The 24,984-nt window shown below is 40.6% G+C and overlaps 1 protein-coding gene across 1 annotated transcript in view; it reads left to right on the forward strand.

Annotated features, from left to right (window-relative positions):
* The window catches only part of LOC114205255 (uncharacterized), a 42,380-nt gene that overhangs the window by 848 nt on the left and 16,548 nt on the right, over nucleotides 1-24,984 (forward strand). Inside the window, 3 exon segments of the mRNA XM_028098612.2 lie at nucleotides 670-886; nucleotides 1,432-1,484; nucleotides 23,247-23,347. The gene's annotated coding sequence lies outside the window, so the exon portion shown is untranslated.

A 24,984-nucleotide genomic window follows, 5' to 3' on the forward strand; every position in this document is an offset into this window, starting at 1 on the left:
TCATTTGAGTTTGTAGATGGCCAAGCCCTTGATTTTTGGGGAAAGTATGACCTGAGAGTCAGATTGGGAGTCCTGTTTGAAAGTTCCAACCATGTTTAATTTGTCCCCATGACTCAGGTCCCAGCTCTTTTAAAGAAAAACAGCTCTTGAGGTAAGAAAGAATAGTCCCCAGGAACCTCACCTGGAAGATTACTCCTTGGTCTGAGTGAGACCTCTCACCAGAGCTCCACACAGAGACAGAAGGGTCCCAGGAGAGACTATATCCTAAAACTGACAGGACAAAAGTAATTCTTGGTCCTCCTACAGAATGAGCAATGCTTGGGTGATGTCACCTTAACCAGAAGTCATTGCAGGCTGTCCATTGATCAGCTTTAAGAACTGAAATAAGGCTAGCAGCATGAGCAAAGGGTAGGCGGCACAGCTGGGGGACCTCACCGGAGGCTTGGTGAGGACACAGTTCGGGAAAAGGAATCACCAGCCACAGAAGGAGAAATTGCCCTTCTTGTTCACTCTCATCAGCCACACTCCCTTTACTCTGCGCTTGCTCTACAACCTAGAGCAGTGTATCACTGCTCCTTCTTTTCTGACAGTAAAAAATCAAATAACTAATGTATAGACTTTGAAGATTTTATTTATTCTTTTTAAAGATTTTATTTATTTATTTGACAGAGACAGCGAGAGCAGGAACACAAGCAGGGGGAGTGGGAGAGGGAGAAGCAGGCTTCCCGCTGATCAGGGAGCCCGATGTGGGACTCGATCCTAGGACCCTGGGATCATGACCTGAGCCAAAGGCAGCCGCTTAACGACTGAGCCACCCAGGCGCCCCTAGACTTTGAAGATTTTAAAGTTTTGCCTTTATTTAAGAGGTGAAAAAGAGGACCAAAAGGTAAGTGACTTGTTTAGAGTCACATGATTTATTAGTGGCATGCCCAGAGAACTCCTTGCTGTCCCCCATTAACAAGATCTTTTTGAAAAATCATAACCAAGTTAGAATAAACAAAGTACCCCCATCGCTTTTCAGGGGATGCTGATGAGGGGATGCTAACCCAAGGGCCAAACATTGTTACTAGGCATGCAGAGAAATAAAGGCAATGTCTTCCCTGTATTGTTCTTTGTTTAATTAGTTCTCAGTAATTTTTACTTTTTTTTTGGTCACTAGAGGGGAAGATAAATTCTTAGTAGGAAATTAGTCGGAAATGTTTACATTCATTCAATGAAAAACCGCATTCTAAGCTCTCTGTGAGCAGAGTCAGCATAGACACCGGGTGCTCCTCCACAGGCTCTGTCGTGCCCTTAGAGTTGGAGGGCCCAGCCCACAGGGGCTTTGTATGTAGCTGCTGTGTGTGTGTGAAGCTTGCTAGGCAGGTAAGCCTGAGAACTGCACAGCTCACCTGGTTGCACAGGACCTCATTTTCTTACCTTCTTTCCCAGCTTTATAGTTCTCTTCAGTTTTCCAAGAGCAACAGGAAATGAACGAATCACAGGTGAGTTTATTCCTGCTTTGTTTCACTGTGGATTTTGTGAGGTTTGTAAGGGAACAGAAATTAAAATAGAAAAATAGAAATAGATGAAAATCAACATCAGAGACCCTATAGACTGTCAGGTCAAGAGTTGAGTAAAGTCAGCATATAGATAAATCCTGGTCTTATAAAGTCCCAGAGTTACCAAATTTGAACTGCAAGTTTGCCTTCTAATCTTTCTGACAGCAGAGGAGAACCAGAGAAAAAAAGTCTTTTAGGGCACTAAAACACTGGCACTGCTGTAACAAATTATTAGAGACTGACGGCTTAACAAACACTTATTTCTTATCGTTCTGGAGTCTGGTAACTCCAAGATCAAGATGCCAACCTATTTGGTTCTTAGTGAGGACCCTTATCCAGTTTGCACATGGATCTGTTCTCATTCACATGGTGGGGAGAGAGTAGGTGGCGGGGGGACACAAGTGTTCGGTTCATAACAGAGTTCGAGTACATAATTTTCTAATGGTCTTGCTTGGTCCAGCGGTATAGAATATCTGGAAGAAGGCTGAATGGTCTATGTGTCCTTTAAACAGCCCTGCATAAATATTTCCCTCACCTAGACTGTGGCACTATACATGTGACTGCTACTTAACCCTGCTTACTTGTCAGCACTTGGTGTTGTCAGACTTTAGACTTAGTGCCAATCTAACTTCTGAGAAAAACTCATCATTTTAATTTGCATTTCTGAGATTACTAATGAGCTTGTACATCATATATTTATTGGCTTTTTTAAAAAATATTTATTTATTTGACAGAGAGAGAGCACAAGCAGGGAGAGTGGCAGGTAGAGGGAGAGGGAGAAGCAGGCTTCCCGCTGAGCAGGGAGCCTGATGTGGGACTGATCCCAGGCCCCTGGGATCATGACCTGGGCTGAAGGCAGACGCTTAACGACTGAGCCACCCAGGTGCCCCTATTTATTGGCTTTTCATTGCTTTTGTGAATGACTTCATTTTTAATTTTTCTATATTAATTTTTAAGAATACTTGATATATTTTGGACAGTAATTCTTTATTATATTTGTTGTGAACTTGTTCTCCAACTCTGTCCCTTGACCTTTACCTCTACAGAGCCTTTGGCCTTATTAGAGTTTTATATATATATATTTTTAAAGATTTTATTTATTTATTTGACAGAGAGAGGCACAGCGAGAGAGGGAATACAAGCAGTGGGAGTGGGAGAGGGTTCAGAAGCAGGCTTCCCACTGAGCAGGGAGCCCGATGCGGGGCTCGATCCCAGGACCTGGAATCATGACCTGAGCCAAAGGCAGACGCTTAACGACTGAGCCACCCAGGTGCCCCTAGAGTTTTATATTTTTACTTAGACCAATCTTTTGATCTTTTCCATTTTATTTATTTTTCAATTTAAAATTTTTTCCCTAACTTAAGATAATTTAATATTTAAAATTTTAGTTTGATTAATATTAATACTATTAAAAATATTTAAGCCTTGAACCAATGTGGAAATTGTTATTGTAGATAATAGGAGGAGGGAATCTAGTTTTACCTTTTAACACATGAAGTACCAGTTCTTTTTTTTTTTTTTAAGATTTTTTCATTTATTTGACAAAGAGAGACACAGCGAGAGAGGGAACACAAGCAGGGGGAGTGGGAGAGGGAGAAGCAGGCTTCCTGCGGAGCAGGGAGCCCGGTGCAGGCCTCGATCCTAGGACCCTGGGATCATGACCCGAGCCGAAGGCAGACGCTTAATGACTGAGCCACCCAGGCACCCCAGCACCAGTTCTTTACTAATGTTTTTCTCAATGAATTATAATGCCACAGCTATCCCATATATTACTGTGTCTGCATACATCTGTTTCTGGCCATTCTAATTCATTCCATTAATCCTTAATTCATTCTTCTTTAGGTTCATCTTGTCCTTTCTCACCTTTTTTCTGTCCTACTGGATGAAACCTGGCATCCTTACCTTGTGCCTGGTTTTCAGAGATTACTTAGGAAGTGTTAGCAAACACTGGCATAGTCTCTTTGGGTTTTGGTACACACAAGTTACCCCATTAAGTAAGTTTCTTCCTAAACCTTAAGTTGTAAGTGTCCATTACACTTAGTAGTTTTTCTAGATCCCATAAGGATTGATTTGGTTACTAATTTGATTTCTTAGATGGTATATAGTTTTTTTCAGGTTTTCTGAACTTCTTGGTTCAATTTTGGGCACATTTATTTAAAAAATTGTAACTTTTTTTAAGTTTTCCAATTTCTTTGCATAGGTATGTTTAAAAGACTTGACTTAAAATCTTTAGTGAATGCTAATTTTTTTAGAACTGTGAATGCTAATTTTTTATTCCAATTTTTATCAGTTATTAAATTTCACTTTAATGTAGAAGCTGCTGATTAGAAATGGAAAAACTGTGGTCTGGCTAGTCATATATCTGAAAGCCTAAAATTCTAGCATGTGGATATAGGATTGATATTTTCTTTTTTTTTTAAGATTTTATTTATTTATTTGACAGAAATAGACAGCACAAGTAGGCAGAGCAGCAGGCAGAGGGAGAGGGAGAAGCAGGCTCTCCACTGAGCAGGGAGCCCGACGCGGGGCTCAATCCTAGGACCTTGGGATCATGACCTGAGCCGAAGGCAGGCACTTAACCAACTGAGCCACCCAGGCGCCCCAGGATTGATATTTTCAGATGGTGATAGCATTCTTGAAATGCTTTGCCAGGAGAGGACACAGAGTTGCCGTAGTGATGCCAACCATTAATATATACCAAGCTGTCATGGTTTTATGTATTTTTTTATCTGTGTGTGTGTGTGTGTGTGTGTGTGTGTGTGTGTGTGTGTGTGTGTGTGTTGGGTAATGCATTCACATTGGAAAAGTCAGTACAATACAAACAATATAAATAGAAGTGAATTCACACTCCGATGTCTGTCTTTCACTGCAACCTCCTCTTGTAATTATAGGGAACAAATTTCGTGTATGTGTATTTTCTCCATTTTTTTAAATGCAGAGACAAGTAAATGTGATTTTATAGCTATCTGGGTAGATAGATATAGGTATGTATATAAACTATGTACACGTAAATATGCATTTCTACCTTTTTCTTGTATGTATTTATATGTATATATGTGTGAATACATATATACATGTGTATTAATGCATGTATATATATGTGTGTATATATGTATGTACTTATTTTTAATCCTTCTTAGCCAAAGAATATAAGCATACTGTAAAATAACCTGTTCTTCACCTTAATTTTTGCATTTAAGAATATATACTGGAGATATTTTGAAATTAGTACATAGTAAAATTTATGCAGTTTATTTAAAAATTTTTTTATAGAGATGGAATTCACCTTTTTAAAGTGTTCAGTTCAGGGATGCCTGGCTGGCTCAGTCTGTAGAGTGTAGAGCATGTTAACTCTTGATCTCAGGGTTGTGAGTTTGAACCCCACATTGGGTGTAGAGATTACTTAAAAATAAAACCAGAAGGAAGGGAGGGAAGGAAGGAGGGAGGGAAGAAGGAGAAAGAGTTCAGTTCAGTGGTTTTTAGTATTTTCACATAGTGGTGCAGTCATCACCAGTATCTATTTTCAAAACATTTTCATCATCCCAAAACAAAGACACCATACCCATTAGTAGTTACTTTCCTATTTTGCCTCAACTCCAGGCAACCACTGATTGACTTTTTGTCTGTATAGATTTGCCCATCATGGATATTTCGTATAATCTGAGGTCTTTTGTGTCTGGTGTCTTTGACAGCATAATGTTTTCAATATTCATCCTTACTGTAGCATGTATTAGTACTTTTTTTTTTTAATGGCTCTCTTATGTTATACAGATATATCACATTTGGTTTATCCATTATTTTGGACATTTGTGTTTTTCCCACCTTTTGTCTATTATGAATAAAGCTGCTTTGAACATTTATAGACAAGGTTTTGCATGAACATACGATTTTATTTTATTTTATTTTTTATTTTTTTGAACATATGATTTTAGTGCTGTGAGTATATGCTTAGGAGTGGGAGTGGAGTTGCTGGGTCATATGGTAAGTTTATATTTAACTTTTTGAGGAACTACCAAACTGTTCGCTAGAGGGGCTGCATAATTCTGCATTCTAACCAGCAATATATAATATAAGCATTCCAATTTCTCTACATCCTTGACTCCCTTGTTAGTGTTCATCTTCTTTATGATAGCCATTTTAGTGGGTATGGAATGGGATATCATTGTGGTTTTGATTTGATTTTCCTGGATGATTAAAGTTGTTGAACATCTTTACATGCACCTCTTGGCCATTAGTATATCTTCTTGTGAGAAATGGCTATTCAAATTCTTTGCCCATTTTTAATCGGTTTATTTTTTTATCATTGAGTTATGAGAGTTCTTTATATAAACTGGATACAGACTGTTGTCAGATACATAATTTATAAATATTTTTTCCTATTCTGTGGATTATCTTTTCACCTTCTTGGTAATTTTTTTTTTTTTAAGATTTTATATGCCCATTTGAGAGCTCAAGAGAGAGCTAAAGAGAGAGCACAAGCGGTGGGGAGGGGCAGAGAGAGAGGGAGAAGCAGACTCCCCGTCAAGCAGGCAGCCTGTCATGGGGCCTGATCCCAAGACCCTGAGATCATGACCCGAGCCGAAGGCAGACACTTAACCAACTGAGCCACCCAGGTGCCTCTTGGTAATGTTTTTTGAGGCACAAAAATTATAATTTTATTGATGTCCAATTTATCTTTTCTTTAGTTGCTCATGCTTTAAGTGTCATACCTATGAACCATTGCCTAATCCAAAATCTTGATTCAACCTTGTGTTTTCTTCAAAGTAACAATTTTTGTCTTAAAGTCTCTTTTACTTGATATTAATATAGGCCTTTCTAGCTGTCTTTTGGTGACGTGTTGAGCAGAACACTAGGCACAAGTTACCGATGCTGGGGAAGACTGACCATGTTGGAGATAGCAAACACCGTCACTATACCAGCCTGTAGGAATAGAAGTTTAAATACTTATGCCCACTGCATCTTGGTATCAGAGTCACCAAGGAAAACACAACAGAGACAAGCACTGGATGGAATAATGCTTTTACACAGAGAAGAGATAGAGCAAGATAAGTTCTGATAATATGCCACTGGTCCCCAAAGCTAGTCGGTGCCCCCAGCAGCTGACACAGGGCGGTTGGCCTATGCACCCTCCTCTTATGCCACAACAGGAATCCAACCCCACTATTGTGGAGTCCAGAATACTGAAAGCTGAGGTGGTGCCAGAGGTGCATTTATTACATGCTTAATCAGAAAGAAGGAACACTTAAATACAAGATACTCCCACAAGGCAAATGGTTTGTACAGGCTGTGTGGTCTCTTTATCTCTTTGTAAGGAAGTGTTCCATGCCCAAGGCTCGTTCTTATGTAGCTGAGTGGGGGTTGAAAGACTACACACCTGAGACTGTCTTGCTCATCAGTTTTCATGGTGTATCTTTGTCCATCCTTTTATTTTCTGTTTATGTCCTTAGATCTCAAGTGAGTCTGTCAGACCCTGTTTACCAGGATCACGTTTTTGTTTTGTTTTTATCCAGTATGATATCCACTATATGTCTTTTAATTAGTGTTTGATCAATTTATATTTAGTGTAATTGCTGACAGAGTAGGATTTAGGCCTGCCGTTTTCTTATTTGTGTTCTAGATCGTTTTGTTCCTCTGTTCCTCCATTACTGCCTTTTCTGTTCAATGGATATTTTTTAATGTACCATTTTAATTCCCTTGTCATTTCTTTTGCTGTATTTAGTTATTTTCTTGATGGTTGTCCTGGGAATAACAATTAACATCTTAATTTTTGACAATCAAGTTTGGAATAATATCAACTTAATTTCAATAGCATATAAAAATTTTACTTCTGTATAGCTCTATTCATTCCCTTACTCTCCCTTTGTATTTTTATTGCCATACAGATTATATCTTCATGTATTTTGTGGCACCAACACATTTCTATTTTTTCTTTACAAAGTGTCTTTTAAATCGGGTAGGAGAAAAAAAAGAATTACAGATAAAAAATACATTTATACTCTTTTACTTAGATAGTATTACCTTTACCAGTGCTCTTTGTTTCTTTGTGTGGATTTGTGGTACTGTCTAATGTCCTTTCATTTCAGCCTGAACAACTCCCTGTAGTATTTTTTGTGAGATGAACGTGGTAGCAATGAATTCTCGCAGTTTTTGTTAATCTGTGGATGTTTTAATATGTCTTTCATTTTTCAAGGATAGTTTGGGCTGACAGTCTTTTTCAGCACTTTAAATATGTCCTTCCTACTGCCTTCTTGCCTCTGTGGTCTCTAAAGCAAAATGACCTGTTAGTCTTACTGAAAATCCATTGTACACAATGAGTTGCTTTGGTCTTGTTGCTTCCAAGACCCTGTCTTTGACCATTAACAGTTTATGATGTGTGTAGTTAATTGATTTTTTTGGGTCTTACTTGTAGTTTGTTCAGCTTTGTGGATGTGCAGGTTCCTACCTTCTATCAAGTTTGGGAAGATTTTGGCCACTGTTTCTTCAGCTGTTGTTTCTTCTTCCTCTTTTCTCTTTCTGGGTCTCCCATTAATGCATATGTTCATACACTTGATGTCCCACAGATCTCTGAGGCTCTGCTCAACTCTTCATTTTTTCTTTCTGTTATTCAGACTAGATAAATTCAGTTGACCTGTCTGTCTTCCATCCAGTTTGTTGGTTATTTCTTCTGCCACCTCAAATCTGTTGTTGCGCCCTTCTAATTTCTAATTTCCAGTTACTGTATTTTAACTCTAGAAATATCTTTATGGGTTTTTTAAAAATAATTTTTAACTCTTTATTGGTATTGTCTACATAGAAGGACATTGTTCTCATACTTTTCTGTAGTTCTTTAGATGTGGTTGCCTTTAGTCGTTTAAACACATTTAAAATAATTGATTTAAAGTCTTTGTCTAGCAAGTCTAATATCTGTACTTCCTTAGGACAATTTGTATCAATTGGTTTTTTTCCCTATTGTATCAGACATAATTTCTTGTTTCTTTGTCTTGTAATTTTTGTTGAAAACTGTGTATTTTAAATAGTATTTGGTGGCTTTCAGAGTCTCTCCTCCCTATTGTTCATTGTTATTGCTGTCATTGTTATGTTGCTTAGTGCGGTTTCTAAACTGATTATGTAAAGTTCTATTCTTTATCATGTGCAGCCACTGAAATCTCTACTCAGTAGGTTAGTCAGCTAATGATTTACCAGATTTTCTCAAATGCCTGGAGTTAATAAGTCTCCTTGTCTGTGCCCAGGGCTCTCCGTGCATTGTTGGCACCTATCTTCAACACTCAGACATGCTGTGGACAACTCTGCCATAGTCTTTACTTCCTACATGTACCAAAGCTTCAAGGTCAGCTGAGGATAAGAGCTTAGGATCTTCTTAGATCTTTCCTGAGCATGTGCATACCCCTGGGCATTCATGTGGCTTTCTAGATTCCCAGGAATATGTTGAAGCTTTCAAAGCTCCTGTGGGCATCTAATTACTTGCTTTTCCCTTTTCAGCTTTTAAATTAGCCTCTCCAAGTTGCCTGCTCCAACTGTTATTTTTATCACTGCAGGCAGCTGTGAAGTTAATCATTTTCCTCTAATTCTTTTCCAAGCATGTTGCCTAAGGAAAAGGCTGTTTGTACTGTGGAAGCTCCAAGTTAGCTTAAAGACAGTAGAGTCTTCCAGGGAACGATCAGACAGGTAAATAATGACATTTCTCTGGGAATGAGGCTTTGAAAGAACTCCATCCCTATTCTGCTCTTTCTGGTGGCTGCCTGGTTGCTGCTTTTCATTGTGATTACAAGCTGCTCATTTTCAAGGCTCCTGTGGAGCTGGATTGTAAAGGATAGAAATGAAGCAAGTAAGGGCGCCTGGGTGGCTCAGTTGGTTAAGCAACTGCCTTCAGCTCAGGTCATGATCCTGGAGTCCCGGGATCGAGTCCCGCATCGGGCTTCCTGCTTGGCGGGGAGTCTGCTTCTCCCTCTGCCCCTCCCACCTCTCATGTGGTGTCTCTCTCTCTCTCATTCTCTCTGTCTCGAATAAATAAATAAAATCTTTAAAAAAAAAAAAAGAAATGAAGCAAGTAAAAATGCCACAAATCTCACCTCAGCCGTGTTTGGTGAAACTAAATGTTTATTGAATAAATGCTCCCTGGATTTATGCAAGCGTTTGGATAGTTTCAGACTTCTAAAAAGTTGATTCTTACAATTTTTGCTAGTTTTCCTAATTATTTTATGGAGGAATTTATGGAAGTCTTTACTCTGCTTCTTATTACTTTTGCTCCTCATTGTGTATAGGTGCATGGTTTCTGTTGTGTGCATTTGTCATTGATTATTTAACCAGTTCTCTGTTGAAGGACACTTGTTTACGTTCTTTTGCTGTTACTAACAGTGTTTCATTGAATAACCTTATTTATGTAAACCTAATTTCTTATGTGTGAATCTTAAGGAAAAGTTTTCTAGAATTAGAATAATGGAGTCATAGGTCGAAACTAGGCCATTTCTTAATTTTCATAGATACTGCAAAATTGCCCTGAACAGTGATGCATCATTTTGCACTTTTGCTGGAAATTAGTTTGTATCCCTTAGTTCTTTAACTGTTAATTGAGCATTGCTTTTTGCCAGACAGTATTTTATGTGTTCAGGATACTGTCAGTGGTATGCTGGTAAATGTTTAACAACTAGTTCTCTTAGGAGAATCCCACCCTCTGATGTGTAGTGTTTTCTGATTTCTGGAGTGTTAATGCACCCACCGTAGCCAGTTTTAGGCTACCAACCTGACAGTACTGAACATGGAGCTGGGGAGAGATATACATACCAACCCTTTTAAGCTGGTATGAGCTAGTTCCAGCAATCACTGGACCCGGCCATGAATAATGTTGACTAAAAATAACCCTGTTTGGGGCGCCTGAGTAGCTCAGTCGGTTAAGTGTCTGCCATCGGCTCAGGTCATGATCCCAGTGTTCTGGGATCCAGCCCTGCATCAGGCTCTCTGCTCAGCAGGGAGTCTGCTTCTCTCTCTGCCCCCAGCCCCCCATGCACTCTCTCTCTTTCTCTCTCAAATAAATAAAATCTTAAAAAATAATAAAAATAAAAATAACCCTGTTTTCCTAGAGGAGAGGGCAAAAGGCAATAAACATCATAACTAAGTAAATTATATACTTATACATATATATATAGCCTATTATTAGAAAATAAGTGGTAGAAATATCAAGTAGGATAAGGCACATGGGAAATTGCAGGGTTATTAAATAGGATAGGCTGGGTGGAACTAACAAGGAGGTGACATTTAAACAATAACAATAAGTGAAGTAGAGCAGTGGTTCTCAAACTTTAGTAGGTATCAGAATTACCTGGAGGGCTTGTTAAAACACAGATTGTGGGTCCCATTCTTAGATTTCCTGACTCAGTATGTATGGAGTGGGGCCCAAGAATTTCCTTGTCTTTGAAGTTTCCATGTGGTGCTGATGCTTCTAGTCCAGGGACCATCCTTGCCAAACTACTAGAGTAATGCATCCCAGAAGGTTGTGTCAGTCCCAACCTGTTGATAGTGATGCTATTGGCTAGGAATGCCTGAGGCACTCTTCTGGCCCGTGTTCCTTGAAGTGAGCCCCCGACAGACATTTCCCTGACCAAAGCCAGTGTCGTGGCTAGACCAGCCTTCATGCTTGTGATTGCAGGATGCACTTCAAAAACCATCAGGAAACTTTGAGGAACAAGATTTATTACTCACAAGTCCTAGAAGGTACACTGCATGCCCAGGGGTCACACAGTAGTGAGGTCACAGGTAGAGAAGAAAATAGACCTGGGGCTCTGCCTTTATTACAGTCCAAGGGTGAAGTGTCTAAGGTCTTGTGGGTTTACTCCTTATTAGCTAATTTAAATCATAAGAGCAGAAACTAGGGCACAGGAGAGAGAAGCTCAGTCACTAAGACTGTCAGTTGTCTACCTTGCCCAGGGCTTTCTGAAAGAGGGTACTTCACAGGTGGAGGCAGCCTAATTCCTTATTTGGTTGTTTTGTTAGCAGCTGTGTTATACAGCTAACAATAGGTTTAATCAGGATGGATATTCTTTTGAAATGGATGCCTCAGCAATCAAAAGCTTAGTGTCAGGCACTTACACAACACAGAGGGAACACATAGCACAGAGATGCTGTTTTGTTCAAGGAGCACTAAGGAGGCTGGTTGAGCTGGCATAGAAGAGTGAGGAAGAGTATAGTAAGGAATGAAGTTAGAGTTGATAGACCAAGTCATGTGGCACAGTGGAAGGCTTTATAAGGACTTGGGCTTTTGCTCTGAGTCAGATGGGAACCATTGCAAGTTGTAGAGCAAAAAAGTGGTGTGATCTAAGTTATGTTTCTGAGAATCACTGGTTTCAGTGTTAAGAAAAGATATTATAGGCAAGAAGGCAAGGTGGAAGCAGGAGTCTTTTGCAGTAATTTTGGCACAAGTGGTCAATTACACATGTGTTTTGAATGCAGTGCATATATATGCATATGCATACGTATATTTACATATACACATATACATATGGTTGGAGACATACAAAAATAAATAGAGATGTCTGTGCATGCAAGGGTTAGTATTCATACAGTATTTCCAAGCTCTGTCTATAGAAGGCCTAGAAGTGCTAATATCCCTATAACAGTGAGCGCATTTCATACCAATATCTTGGTTTCTAAATACCATTCTCCAATAAAAAGAACCAGTGTTTCTCGGAGAAGTGATTGGTTCAGGACTGAGACAGAAAGGTACAGATAATCCTAGTCCACCTTGTGGTGTCAGAAAGGAAGGAAGTACTCCAAAAAAGGATAAGCTCATGTTGAAAGGGCATAAGAGCCAACCTGCAGAAACTAAAAAGAAATGGCCAAAGCTTGAACAATGTGAGCAAGAAGATAAATAACAATTGTATTTAATTATAGCCCATAGAAAAAATAAATATCCATAAGTCCATCCTGATGTTTTTATTCAATTATTTACTTATTTTTCTTTTTTTAATTTAAATTCAGTTAGCAAACATATAGTACATCATTAGTTTTTGATGTAGAGTTCAGTGATTCATTAGTTGCATATAACACCCAGTGTTCATCACATCACGTGCCCTCTTAAAGCCCATCACCCGGTTACCCCATCCCCACCCGCCTCCCTTTCCCTCTCTGATTTCCCATTCAGTTTTCCCTCCCTTCCCCTAAGATGCTCTGCACTATTCCTTATGTTCCACATATGAGTGAAACCATATGATAATTGTCTTTCTCTGCTTGACTTATTTCACTTAACATAATAACCCTCCAGTTCCATCCATGTCGATGTAAATGGTAGGTATTCATCCTTTCTGATGGCTGAGTAATATTCCATTGTATGTATGGACCACATCTTCTTTATCCATTTATCTGTTGAAGGACATCTTAGCTCTTTCCACAGTTTGTCTATTGTGGACATTGCTGCTATGAACATTGGGGTGCAGAAGTCCCTTCTTTTCACTACATCTGTATTTATTTTTCTTAAATATTTTATTTATTTATTTGACAGAGAGAGACACAGCAAGAAAGGGAACACAAGTGGGGGGAGTGGGAGAAGGAGAAGCAGGGCTTGCCGTGAAGCAGAGAGCCTGATGCAGGGCTTGATCCCAGGACCCTGGGATCATGACCTGAGCCGAAGGCAGACACTTAACAACTGAGCTACCCAGGCACCCCACTACATCTGTATCTTTGGGATAAATACCCAGTATGGCAATTGCTGGGTCATAGGGTAGCTCTATTTTTAACTTCTTGAGGAACCTCCATACTGTTTTCCAGAGTGGTTGCACCAGCTTGCATTCCCACCAACAGCGTAAGAGGGTTCCCCTTTCTCCACATCCTCACCAATATTTGTTGTTCTCAGTCTTGTTAATTTTAGCCATTCTAACTGGTGTAAGGTGGTATCTCATTGTGGTTTCGATTTGTATTTCCCTGATGGCAAGTGATGTGGAGCATATTTTCATGTGTCTGTTGGCCATTTGTATGTCTTCTTTGGTTTTTTTTAAAGATCTATTTATTTATTTATTTATTTGACAGAGAGAGAGACACAGCGAGAGAGGGAACACAAGCAGAGGGAGTGGGAGAGGGAGAAGCAGGCTTTCCCCTGAGGAGGGAGCCCAGTGCAGGGCTCGATCCCAGGACCCTGGGATCATGACCTGAGCCGAAGGCAGATGCTCAACGACTGAGCCACCCAGGCGCCCCTGTATGTCTTCTTTGGAGAAGTGCCTTTTCATGTCTTCTGCCCATTTCTTAACTGGATTATTTGTTTTTTGGGTGTGGAGTTTAATAAGTTCTTTATAGATATTGGATACCAGCCCTTTATCTGTAATGTCATTTGCAAATATCTTCTCCCATTCTGTGGGTTGCCTCTTAGTTTTGTTGACTGTTTCCTTTGCTGTGCAGAAGCTTTTGATCTTGATGAAGTCCTAAAAGTTCATGTTTGCTTTTGTTTCCCTTGCCTTTAGAGATGTGTCTTGAAAGAAATTGCTGTGGCCTACGTCAAAGAGGTTACTGCCTATGTTCTCCTCTAGGATTTTGATGGATTCCTGTCTCACTTTTAGGTCTTTCATCCATTTTGAGTTTCTTTGTGTATGGTGTAAGAGAATGGTCCAGTTTCATTCTTCTGCATGTGGCTGTATAATTTTCCCAGCACCATTTATTGAAGAGACTGTCTTTTTTCCATTAGATATTCTTCCTGCTTTGTCGATGATTAATTGACCATAGAGTTGAGCCATATCTGAGCTCTCTGTTCTGTTCCATTGATCTATGTGTCTGTTTTTGTGCCAGTATCATACTGTCTTGATGATCACAGCTTTGTAATACAGCTTGAAGTCAGGCATTGTGATGCCCCCAGCTTTGGTTTTCTTTTTCAACATTCCTGTGGCTATTCGGGGTCTTTTCTGGTTCCATACAAATTTTAGGATTGTTTGTTCCAGCTCTTTGAAAAATGTCGATGGTATTTTGATAGGGATTGCATTGAATGTGTAGATTGCTCTGGACAGCATAGACATTTTAACAATGTTTATTCTTCCAATCTATGAGCATGGAATGTTTTTCCATCTCTGTGTCTGCCTCAATTAATTTCATAAGTGTTCTGTAGTTTCTAGAGTAAAGATCCTTTACCTCTTTTTTTTTAAAGTTTTTATTTATTAATCTTGACAGAGAGAGAGGGAGCAAGAGAGGGAACACAAGCAGGCGGAGTGGGAGAGGGAGAAGCAGGCTTCCCACTGAGCAGAGAGCCCGACATGGGGCTCGATCCCAGGACCCTAGGATCATGACCTGAGCCAAAGGCAGATGCTTAATGACTGAGCCACCCAGGAGCCCCGATTCTTTACCTCTTTAGTTAGGTTTATTTCTAGGTATCTTACGGATTTTGGTGCGATTGTAAATGGGATCGATTCCTTAATTTCTCTTTCTTCAGTTACATTGTTAGTGTATAGAAATGCAATTGATTTCTGTGCATTGATTTTGTTTTGTTTTTAAGATTTTATTTATTTATTTGACACATAGATAGAGAGAGCACAGGCAGGGGTAGCTGCAGACAGAGGGAGAGGGAGAAGCAGGCTCTCTGCTGAGCAAGGAGCCTGAGGTGGGGCTCAATCCCAGGACCCTGAGATCATGACCTGAGCTGAAGGCAGACGTTTAACCAACTGAGCCACCAAGGTGCCCCTCTGTGCATTGATTTTGTATCCTGCCACATTGCTGAATTGCTATATGAGTTCTAGTAATTTGGGGGTGGAGTCTTTTGGGTTTTCCACATAAAGTATCATGTCATCTGCGAAGAGAGAGAGTTTGACTTCTTCTTTGCCAATTTGAATGCCTTTTATTTCTCTTTGTTGTCTGATTGCTGAGGCTAGCTCTTCTACTATGATGTTGAACAACAGTGGTGAGAGTGGGCATCCCTTTCGTGTTCCTGACCTTAAGGGAAAATCTCACAGTTTTTCCCCATTGAGAATATTCACTATGGGCTTTTCATAGATAGCTTTTATGATATTGAGGTATGTTCCCTCTATCCTTATACTTTGAAGAGTTTTAATCAAGAAAGGATGCTGTAGGGGCACCTGGGTGGCTCAGACGGTTGGGCGGCTGCCTTCAGCTCGGGTTGTGGTCCCGGGGTCCTGGGATCGAGCCCCACATCGGGCTCCCTGCCTGGCAGGGGGCCTGCTTCTCCCTCTCCCCACCCCCTGCTTGTGCTCTCTCCCTCTCATAAATAAAAATTAAAAAAAAAAGATGCTGTATTTTGTCAAATGCTGCTTTTTCTGCATCATTTGAGAGGATCATATGGTTCTTGTCTTTTCTTTTATTAATGTGCTCTATCATGTTGATTGATTTCTGAATGTTGAACCACCCTTGCATCTCAGGAATAGATCCCACCTGTTCCTGATGAATAATCCTTTTAATATACTGTTGGGGGTGCCTGGGTGGCTCAGTTGGTTAAGCGACTGCCTTTGGCTCAGGTCATGATCCCGGAGTCCTGGGATCGAGTCCCACATTGGGCTCCTGGCTCAGCGGGGAGCCTGCTTCTCCCTCTGACCCTCTCCCATCTCATGCTGTTTCTCTCTCTCTCTCTCAAATAAATAAATAAAATCTTAAATATATATATGTGTGTGTATATATATATATATATATATATATATATACACACACACACTGTTGGATCCTATTGGCTAGGATCTTGTTGAGTATTTTTGCATCCACGTTCATCAGGGATATTGGTCTGTAATTCTCTTTTTGATGGGGTCTGTGTCTGGTTTTGGGATCAGCATAATGCTGGCCTCATAGAGCAAGTTTGGAAGTTTTCCTTCCATTTCTATTTTTTGAAACAGCTTCAGTAGAATCGGTATTATTTCTTCTTTAATCGTTTGGTAGAATTCCCTTGGGATGCCATCTGGCCCTGGACTCTTGTTTTTTGGGCAGTTTTTGATTACTGCTTCAGTTTCCTTACTGGTTATTGGTCTGTTCACATTGTCTGTTTCTTCCTGTTTCAGTCTTCGTAGTTTGTAAGTTTCCAGGAATGCATCCATTTCCTCCGGATTGCTTAATTTGTTGACATATAGTTGCTGGTAATAATTTCTAATAATTGTTTCTATTTCCTTGGTGTTAGTCATGATCTCTACACTTTCGTTCATGATTGATTTGGGTCCTTTCCCTTTTCTTTTGGATAAGTCTGGGCAGAGGTTTATCAATCTTATTAATTCTTTCAAAGAATCAGCTTCTAGTTTCGTTGATCTATTCTACTGTTTTCTGGTTTATATCTCATTGATATCTGCTCTAATCTTTATTATTTCTCTTCTCCTGCTTGGTTTGTTTTATGTGCTGTTTTTTCTCCACTCCTTTAGGTGGAGGGTTAGCTTGTGCATTTGGGATTTTTCTAATTTTTTGAAAGAGGCTTGGATGGCTATGTATTTCCCTCTTAGGACTGTCTTTGCAGTGTCCCATAGGTTTTGGACTGATGTCTTTTCATTCTCATTAGTTTCAATGAATTGTTTAAGTTCTTTAATTTCCTGGTTGGCCCAATCAGTCTTTAGCAGGCTGCTCTTTAATTTCCAATTGTTTGAGTTTCTTCCAAATTTCTTCTTGTGGTTGAGTTTCAGTTTCAAAGCATTGTGGTCTGAAAATATGCAGGGAATAACCTCAGTCTTTTGGTATCGATCGAGACCTGATTTGTGACCCAGTATGTGATCTATTCTGTAGAAAGTTCCATGTGCACTCGAGAAGAATGAGTATTCTGTTGTTTTAGGATGGAACGTTCTGTATATATCTACGAAGTCCATCTGGTCCAATGTGTCATCCAAAACTCTTGTTTCTTTGTGGATCTTCTACTTAGATGATCTGTCCATTGCTGTGAGTGGAGTGTTGAGGTCTGCTATTAATGTATTATTATCAATATGTTTCTTTATTTTGGTTATTAATTGGTTTATATAATTGGCTGCTCCCATGTTGGGGGCATAGATATTTACGATTGTTAGATCTTCTTGTTGGATAGACCCTTTAAGTATGATATAGTGTCCCTCTACATCTCTTACTCTGGTCTTTGGTTTAAAATCTAATGTGTCTGATATGAGGATTCCTACCTCAGCCTTCTTTTGAGGTCCATTATCGTGGTAAATGGTTCTCCATCCCCTCACTTTCAATCTGGAGGTGTCTTTAGATTCAAAATGAGTCTCTTGTAGATAGCATATGGATGTGTCCTGCTTTTTATCCAATCTGAAACCCTGTCTTTTCATGGGAGCATTCAACCCACTTACATTCAGAGTAACTATTGAAAGATATGAATTTAGTGCCGTTGTATTGCCTGTAAAGTCCCTGTTTCTGTAGCTTGGCACTGTTTCTGGTCTTTCTGACTCTTGGGTTCTCTCTTCAGTTACAGAACCCCCCTAAGTATTTCTTGCAGGGCTGGCTTGTCGGTCACATATTCTTTCAGTTTCTTCCTGTCCTGAAAGCTCTTTATCTCTCCATCCATTCTGAATGACAGCCTTGCTGGATAAAGTATTCTTGGCTGCATGTTCTTTTCATTCAGTACCCTGAATATGTCTTGCCAGCCCTTTATGGCTTGTCAGGTTTCTGTGGACAGGTCTGATGTTCCTCCCGCCATATGTAAGGAACCTCCTCTCCCTGGCTATTCTCAGGACAGTTTCTTTGGCTGTAAAATTTGCAGGCTTCACTATTATATGTCAGGGTGTTGATCTATTTTTATTGATTTGGGGAGGGGTCCTCTCTGCCTGTTGAACTTGAATGCTTGTTTCCTTCCCCAGATTAGGGACGTTCTTAGCTATGATTTGCTCAACTATACCTTTTAGCCCTCTCTCTCTCTCCACCCCCTCGGGGATCCCAATAATTCTGACATTGGAACATTTCATGGCATCATTAATCTCTCCAGTCCTTTTTTCATGTGCTACTAGCACGCTATCTCTATTTTCCTCAACTTCCTTCCTTTCCATCAGCTTATCTTCTAGATCACTAATTCTTTCTTCTGCCTCATTTACCCTGGCTGTTAGAATATCCAGTTTAGACTGCATCTCATTCATAGCATTTTTTAGTTCGGCCTGATTAGATCTCATTTCTGCTCTTAGAGATTCTATATTGTCACTAATGCTTTTTTCAAGCCTTGCTATTGACTGTATGATTGCCATCCTGAATTCTAACTCTAACATCTTGCTTATATGCATATCCATTAGTTCTGTGGCAGAAGACATTGTCTCTGGTTCTTTTCTTTGTTGAGAGTTCCTCCTCCTAGTCATTCTGTCAGGGGATGGTTGAGTGAATGAGCAGTGTCCAAAATATCAACCACGACCCAAGCAAGATGCACCCTAGCAAAATCTGGAGTGGTCAGAAGCCACCACTGAAAAAACAAAGCCAAAATGTAACACAAGAATAAAATTAAACAATGTAAAAGTTTTAAAGAAGGGGGGCTATAATCTCTCAGTGTGGACAAAGCAAGGTGTTTCAGTTGTTCCTGGGTGTATTTTGGTCTCTGTGTTAGAGGACACTATGTCCCAAAATTACAAGGAAAGTAAAACTCGTATATATATAATTTTTATTGTTATGTTAATCACCATACATTACATCATTAGTTTTGGATGTAGTGTTCCATGATTCATTGTTTGTGCATAACACCCAGTGCGCCACACAGAACGTGCCCTCTTTAATACCCATCACCAGGCTAACCCATCTCCCCACCCCCCACCCCCCTCCCCTCTAGAACCCTCAGTTTGTTTTTCAGAGTCCATCGTCTCTCATGGTTGGTCTTCCCCTCCGATTTTCCCCCTTCATTCTTCCCCTCCTGCTGTCTTCTTCTTCTTTTTTTTTCTTAACATATATTGCATTATTTGTTTCAGAGGTACAGGTCTGTGATTCAACAGTCTTGCACAATTCACAGCGCTCACCATAGCACATACCCTCCCCAATGTCTATCACCCAGCCACCCCATCCCTCCCACCCCCCCCCACCACTCCAGCAACCCTCAGTTTGTTTCCTGAGATTAAGAATTCCTCCTATCAGTGAGGTCATATGATACATGTCTTTCTCTGATTGACTTATTTCACTCAGCATAACACCCTCCAGTTCCATCCACGTCATTGCAAATGGCAAGATCTCATTCCTTTTGATGGCTGCATAATATTCCATTGTGTATATATACCACATCTTCTTTATCCATTCATCTGTCGTATATATATAAAGGTAAAATTGAGTAGAATGAAAAAAGGCAAGCATATAGGTATAAAAAAATATAGGTTTGAAAAAAATACAAGATAAAAAGCAACTATGGAAAATAAGTTGATATAATAAACATCTAGTTGAAATGAGAAGGTAAAAAGAAAAAAAAACACAAAAAGCATATGAAAAAAAATAAAGAATTTTATCTGAAAAATAAACAAGTCATGAGGCCACACCTGGAGCTCAGTTTACAATTTTCCCCTGGCATTGGGATTTTACAGTCTTATGGGATCCATAGGATTGTCGTCCACCTGTTCCTCCAGCCTGTCTTCTGGGGGTGGGGCCTGCTGCAGTAACCCTGTCTGTGTGGAATTGCCCCAGCCTGTCAGTGGAAAACAGGCTTCTGTGTGGCTTCTGTTCCTTGGGGACTTTTCGCACCTCTTCAGAGGATCAGAGCAAAAATGGCCACAGCCAAACCTCTGGCCCAGAGCAGAAAATTTGCAGTCTGCCCTCTTTAATAAACCCTCCAGGACAGTCCTCACTTCTGCAAGTGCCGCTGAAAACTGCAGCCTCCCATGGTGTGCACCCACAGCAACTCTCTCAGAGGTCGTCCCAGGGGCCCAGGAGTGCCACTGCCCTTTTTGATTCTTTTTTTTTTTAAGATTTTATTTATTTATTTGACAGTGAGAAACAGACAGAGAGAGCACAGCAGGGGGAGCAGCAGAGGGAGAGGGAGAAGCAGACTCTCTCTGCTGAGACCCTGAGATCATGACCTGCACCTAAGGCAGATGCTTTCATGACTGAGCCACCCAGGCACCCTTTGTGATTCTAAAACCATAAAGCAGCCGTGGGCTCGTGCACACACCTGAAGCTCCTGGGCCATGTCTGGGTACTGCTCTAAACCCTTTCAAGGCTGGGGCTACTGCTCTGTGAGTTTTTGCCTGGTTGCGGGCCAGGTTCCAGATTTTTCAGGCCATTTATCGACAAGCCCAGCACATGGTTTATGGCGATCTGGGCTGAGAGTCCCTCCTGGGTTCGCTGACCATAACCTCCTTCCTGGCTCTACTGCTTGAGCACTCTACCAGTTCTTCACCCCCTTTAGCTCTGCGGCTCCTTCTATCCCAAGACCACAATGTCCTACCTAGAATTCTGCCTTTTCATTTCCAGAGCCCGTTTCAGAGAGGGATGGCTCTCACTAGAGCAGATTTCTAAGGGTTCCGATTTTGTGCTCCAGTGTTATATCACTTTCCAGGAGCCAGCTTATGGAGGCTACCTCCCCCTTCTGGTTATCTTCTGATATCTCCCCTCAGGTTCACGACCGCATGTCATACCTTGCAAAAAGCAGTCACTTTTCTGCTTGTAGAGACCCAGATATGTATTCTTACATCTCAGGCTGATTTTGTGGGCATTCAAAATGGTTTGATAGATATCCAGCTAAATTCAGGGGACCAGTTGAAACGGGGTCCCCTACTCCTCTGCCATCTTGTCTCCTCCCCTGTCTCATTCATAGCATTTTTAAGTTGGCCTGATTAGATCTCATTTCTGCCCTTAGAGATTCTGGTCATTTATGCTTTTTTCAAGCCTAGCTATTAACTTTATAATTGCTATCCTGAATTCTGTCTCTGACATCTTATATCCATATCGATTACCTCTGTGGCAGAGAACCTTGCCTCTGGTTCTTTTGTTGTGAATTCCTCCTAATCATTTTGCCCAGAGAAGGATGGGTGAACAACTGAGCAGAGTCCAAAATATCAACCATGACCGAAGCAAAATACACCTAGAAAAATCCAAAGTGGTTGGAAGCCACCACAGAAAAGCAAACAAAACCAAAACCAAACAAAATAATAACAAAGGGAGGGGGGGAGATACAAATGTAGTGATCTGGAGGGGCATGTGCGCCCCAATGTTTATAGCAGCAATGTCCACAATAGCCAAACTATGGAAAGAGCCTAGATGTCCATCAACAGATGAATGGATAAAGATGTGGTGTGTGTATACACACACACACACACACACACACACACACACACACACATAATGGAATATTATGCAGCTATCAAAAATGAAATCTTGCCATTTGCAATGACATGGATGGAACTAGAGGGTATTATGCTAAGCAAAATAAGTCAATCAGAGAAAGACAGTTATCATATGATTTCACTGATATGAGGAATTTGAGAAACAAGACAGAGGATCATAGGGTAAGGAAGGGAAAATGAAACAAGTTGAAACCAGAGAGGGAGACAGACCATAAGAGACTCAATCTCAGGAAACAAACTGAGGGTTGCTGGAATGAAGGGGGGTGGGAGGGATGGGGTAGCTGGATGATGGACACTGGGGAGGGTATATGCTATGGTGAGCACTGTGAATTGTGTAAGAATGATGAATCACAGATCTGTACCCCTGGAACAAATAATACATTATATGTTAAAAAAAAGGGGGGGGGAAGAGAGACTATAATCTCACAAGGTGGACAAAGTAGGGTGGTCCACTTGTTCCTGAATGAGTTTTGGTCTGTGTGTTAGAAGACACTACATCACAAAATTGCAAAGAAAGCAAAACTTATATATATATATATATATATATATATATATATATATATATATATAAGTAAAATTGAATAGAGTGAAAAAGGACTAAAATGAAGCATATATCTATACAATGTAGGTATAAGAAATAAAAGTTAAAAAGCAACTTAAAAACCTAAGTTGGTAAAATAAGATTCTAGTTGAAATAGGAAAAAGGCTAAAAAAAAAGGAAATGGAAAATTCTAGACTGAAAGATAAACGAGTCATGAGAAAATACCTGGAGCTCAGTATACTATTTTCCCCTGGTGCTGGAGCTTTACAGTCTTGTGGGATCCATTAAGTTGTGGTCCACCTGTTCTTCCACTCTGTCTTCTGGGGGAGGAGCCTGCTGTGCTGCTTCTCAGGTGTCTTTGCCTGGCTGGTGTTGCCCCACCCCTTGTCACGGGGCTGGGCTCAGTGAAAGCGGGACCTGTGTGGCTTTTATTCTCTGGAGGCTTTTCGCACTTCTTCAGAGGATCAGAGGAAAAATGGTGTACCCAGATCTCGGGCCCCCAAGTGAAAGATCGTTCCCCCCCCCTTTTCAATAAGCCCTCTGTAGGTGCCTCTGAAAAGGGGAAGAGGGAAAGGTGGAAAGTCTTACACTCATCTGACACTAGGCAGATGGATGAGAAATTGCCTTGTAGCAGTCTCTTATAAGACAGGCATAAAAACTGTCTCGTGGCAGCTCCTTGCCTGTCTAGGATGGTACAAAATGTACAAGGAAGAAACCATTGAATGATTACATGGTATATCTGGTTGAACTACCTCCTCTTTTTGTCCCATCCTAGACAGGCTTATCTCCCCTTGCTTTAAAAGGAACTGTAGGATGTTCCACCAAGACTCAAGAGATGTACCAGCTTATTAGTGTGTTGTGGCAGAGCCATTTTTTTTTTACAACTGTACCCCAACCTTTCATGTTAACGGCTAAGATTTTTTTTTTGAAGCATAGGATATCCCATCATAAACCTTAATTAATTGTACCCATCCTTTCTATTTGTCTTAGACAACCTTAGATGAACGTGATTACAACTGAGCATCAGCAGGATGCTCAATCCCACTTGGAGGGAGGACTGTAGCTATGTTCCCCATCCAGATCCAAGCCAGGTAAATATGTTGCAGATACCATTGAGATTAACTGTGAAGAGCTGCTTCTCTCTTAGGTGGGAGATTGATTTTTTTACTTCCCGTGTTTGAGAATCCAGCTGAAGCAGTCACACAGACTTTGTCTTGTCTGGCCAGCAGGAAATCCTGGATGGTGTGATTGTTCATCACCACTCACACTAGAAAGTTTATTCTTAGTTATAGTGACCTCTTCAGGGTCATTGGTCAGGATCCAGATCTTTGTCTAAAAGTTGGGATTATAATGTGAGGAAGATTTGTAGGAGGGATGCTACTTTCTGATGTGTACAAAGGAACAGTTATTAGGTTTTTATCAGCACAGTCAGGCTGAAGGTGACCAATCCAGCAATAAATTTCAGAGCCATATCTATGGTCTAGGATAAGTATACAGGGAGTTCTTTTTCTCCTTAAGCAATATGGGGACTACAGGGTATCAGCAATAATATAAGGCTGAGGGGACTCATGCTTGTATGGAAAATTAAGCTTGTTTTGTCATCTTGGGTGGGGGTCATCCACTTCTAAAATTTTCAGGTCTCAGTTGAAGGACACCCAGTAGAATAGAATCCAGTAGTTAAGTTGAGGGCAGTGGTGATAGTCTGATAGGACAGTCCAGCCCAGGTGTTCAGCAGATGAGAGCCAAGGGAATTTAATAGCCCTCCCACCAATCCTGGCCTCCTAGAGTCTAAGGTGTTTCTTCCCCGGCAGCTGGGGTTTTACCTGTATGACCATGTGATCAGTATAACCAATCCCTGAAACAACTACCTCCTCTTTTTGTCTCATCCTTAATAATTTTCAACCCATACTGTTCAACCAGATATACCATGTAATCGTGCAGTGGTTTCTTCCTTGTACCATCCTAGAACATATCGTTTCCCTGCGTTACCATCAATATTCAGAGCTTCTCAGATGCAGCAGGTATAACCAGGTGGTAAAAGAGGTACCAGGTTGGACTCTCCCACCATCAGCTCTTCTTTACCACCATAAGTTCCTACAGTCCAGTTTCTCAGAGGTAGATAAGAGCAAACTACGAGCGAGAAGGGTTATTTATGTGGTTTGGGTCTCATACAGTTAGTGTGCCTCTTCTTTCGCCATATCCCAACCTCATAATTTATCCAGTAGGGAGGCATCCATTTGGAAAATTGCCAGAGTGAGAGCGCATACTTTCTGTTTAAGTGTGTGCTTCACTGGGAGTATTAGCTGTCTACTTAGCTTTTTAGGTTCTCCTTTAATAGTACGTTTTATCTTTTAATGCTTCCTGGGTATGATATGAACTTAGCTTTTTGGGTTCTCCTTTAATAGTACATTTTATCTTTTAATGCTTCCTGGGTATGATATGAAGTATATGTCCAGTGAATGCTGCAGAGAGTTGCCTACTGCTAAGTACTCTTGGCAACAGAGATGGCATTATTCTTTGACAGGATGTGTTTGGGAACTAAAGGGTGTAATATAGTCTACTTAGGAACTCTTGAATAGTATGGCCTGCATCTGCTGTGTGAATAAGAATTGCTGTGCCATACCTGAATAGTCAATGCCCGGAGGTACCCTCAAAAGGAAGGTAGAGAGTCTGGATAGTCTGTCTGCCAGGACCCGTCAGGTCTGGTGCCCCAGGCTGTGTGCCCTGG

The sequence above is a fragment of the Eumetopias jubatus genome, unplaced genomic scaffold (genome assembly GCF_037043125.1).
Source record: "Eumetopias jubatus isolate StellerSeaLion01/CBP00866 unplaced genomic scaffold, mEumJub1_p1.0 scaffold_17, whole genome shotgun sequence".
Lineage (NCBI taxonomy): Eukaryota > Metazoa > Chordata > Mammalia > Carnivora > Otariidae > Eumetopias > Eumetopias jubatus.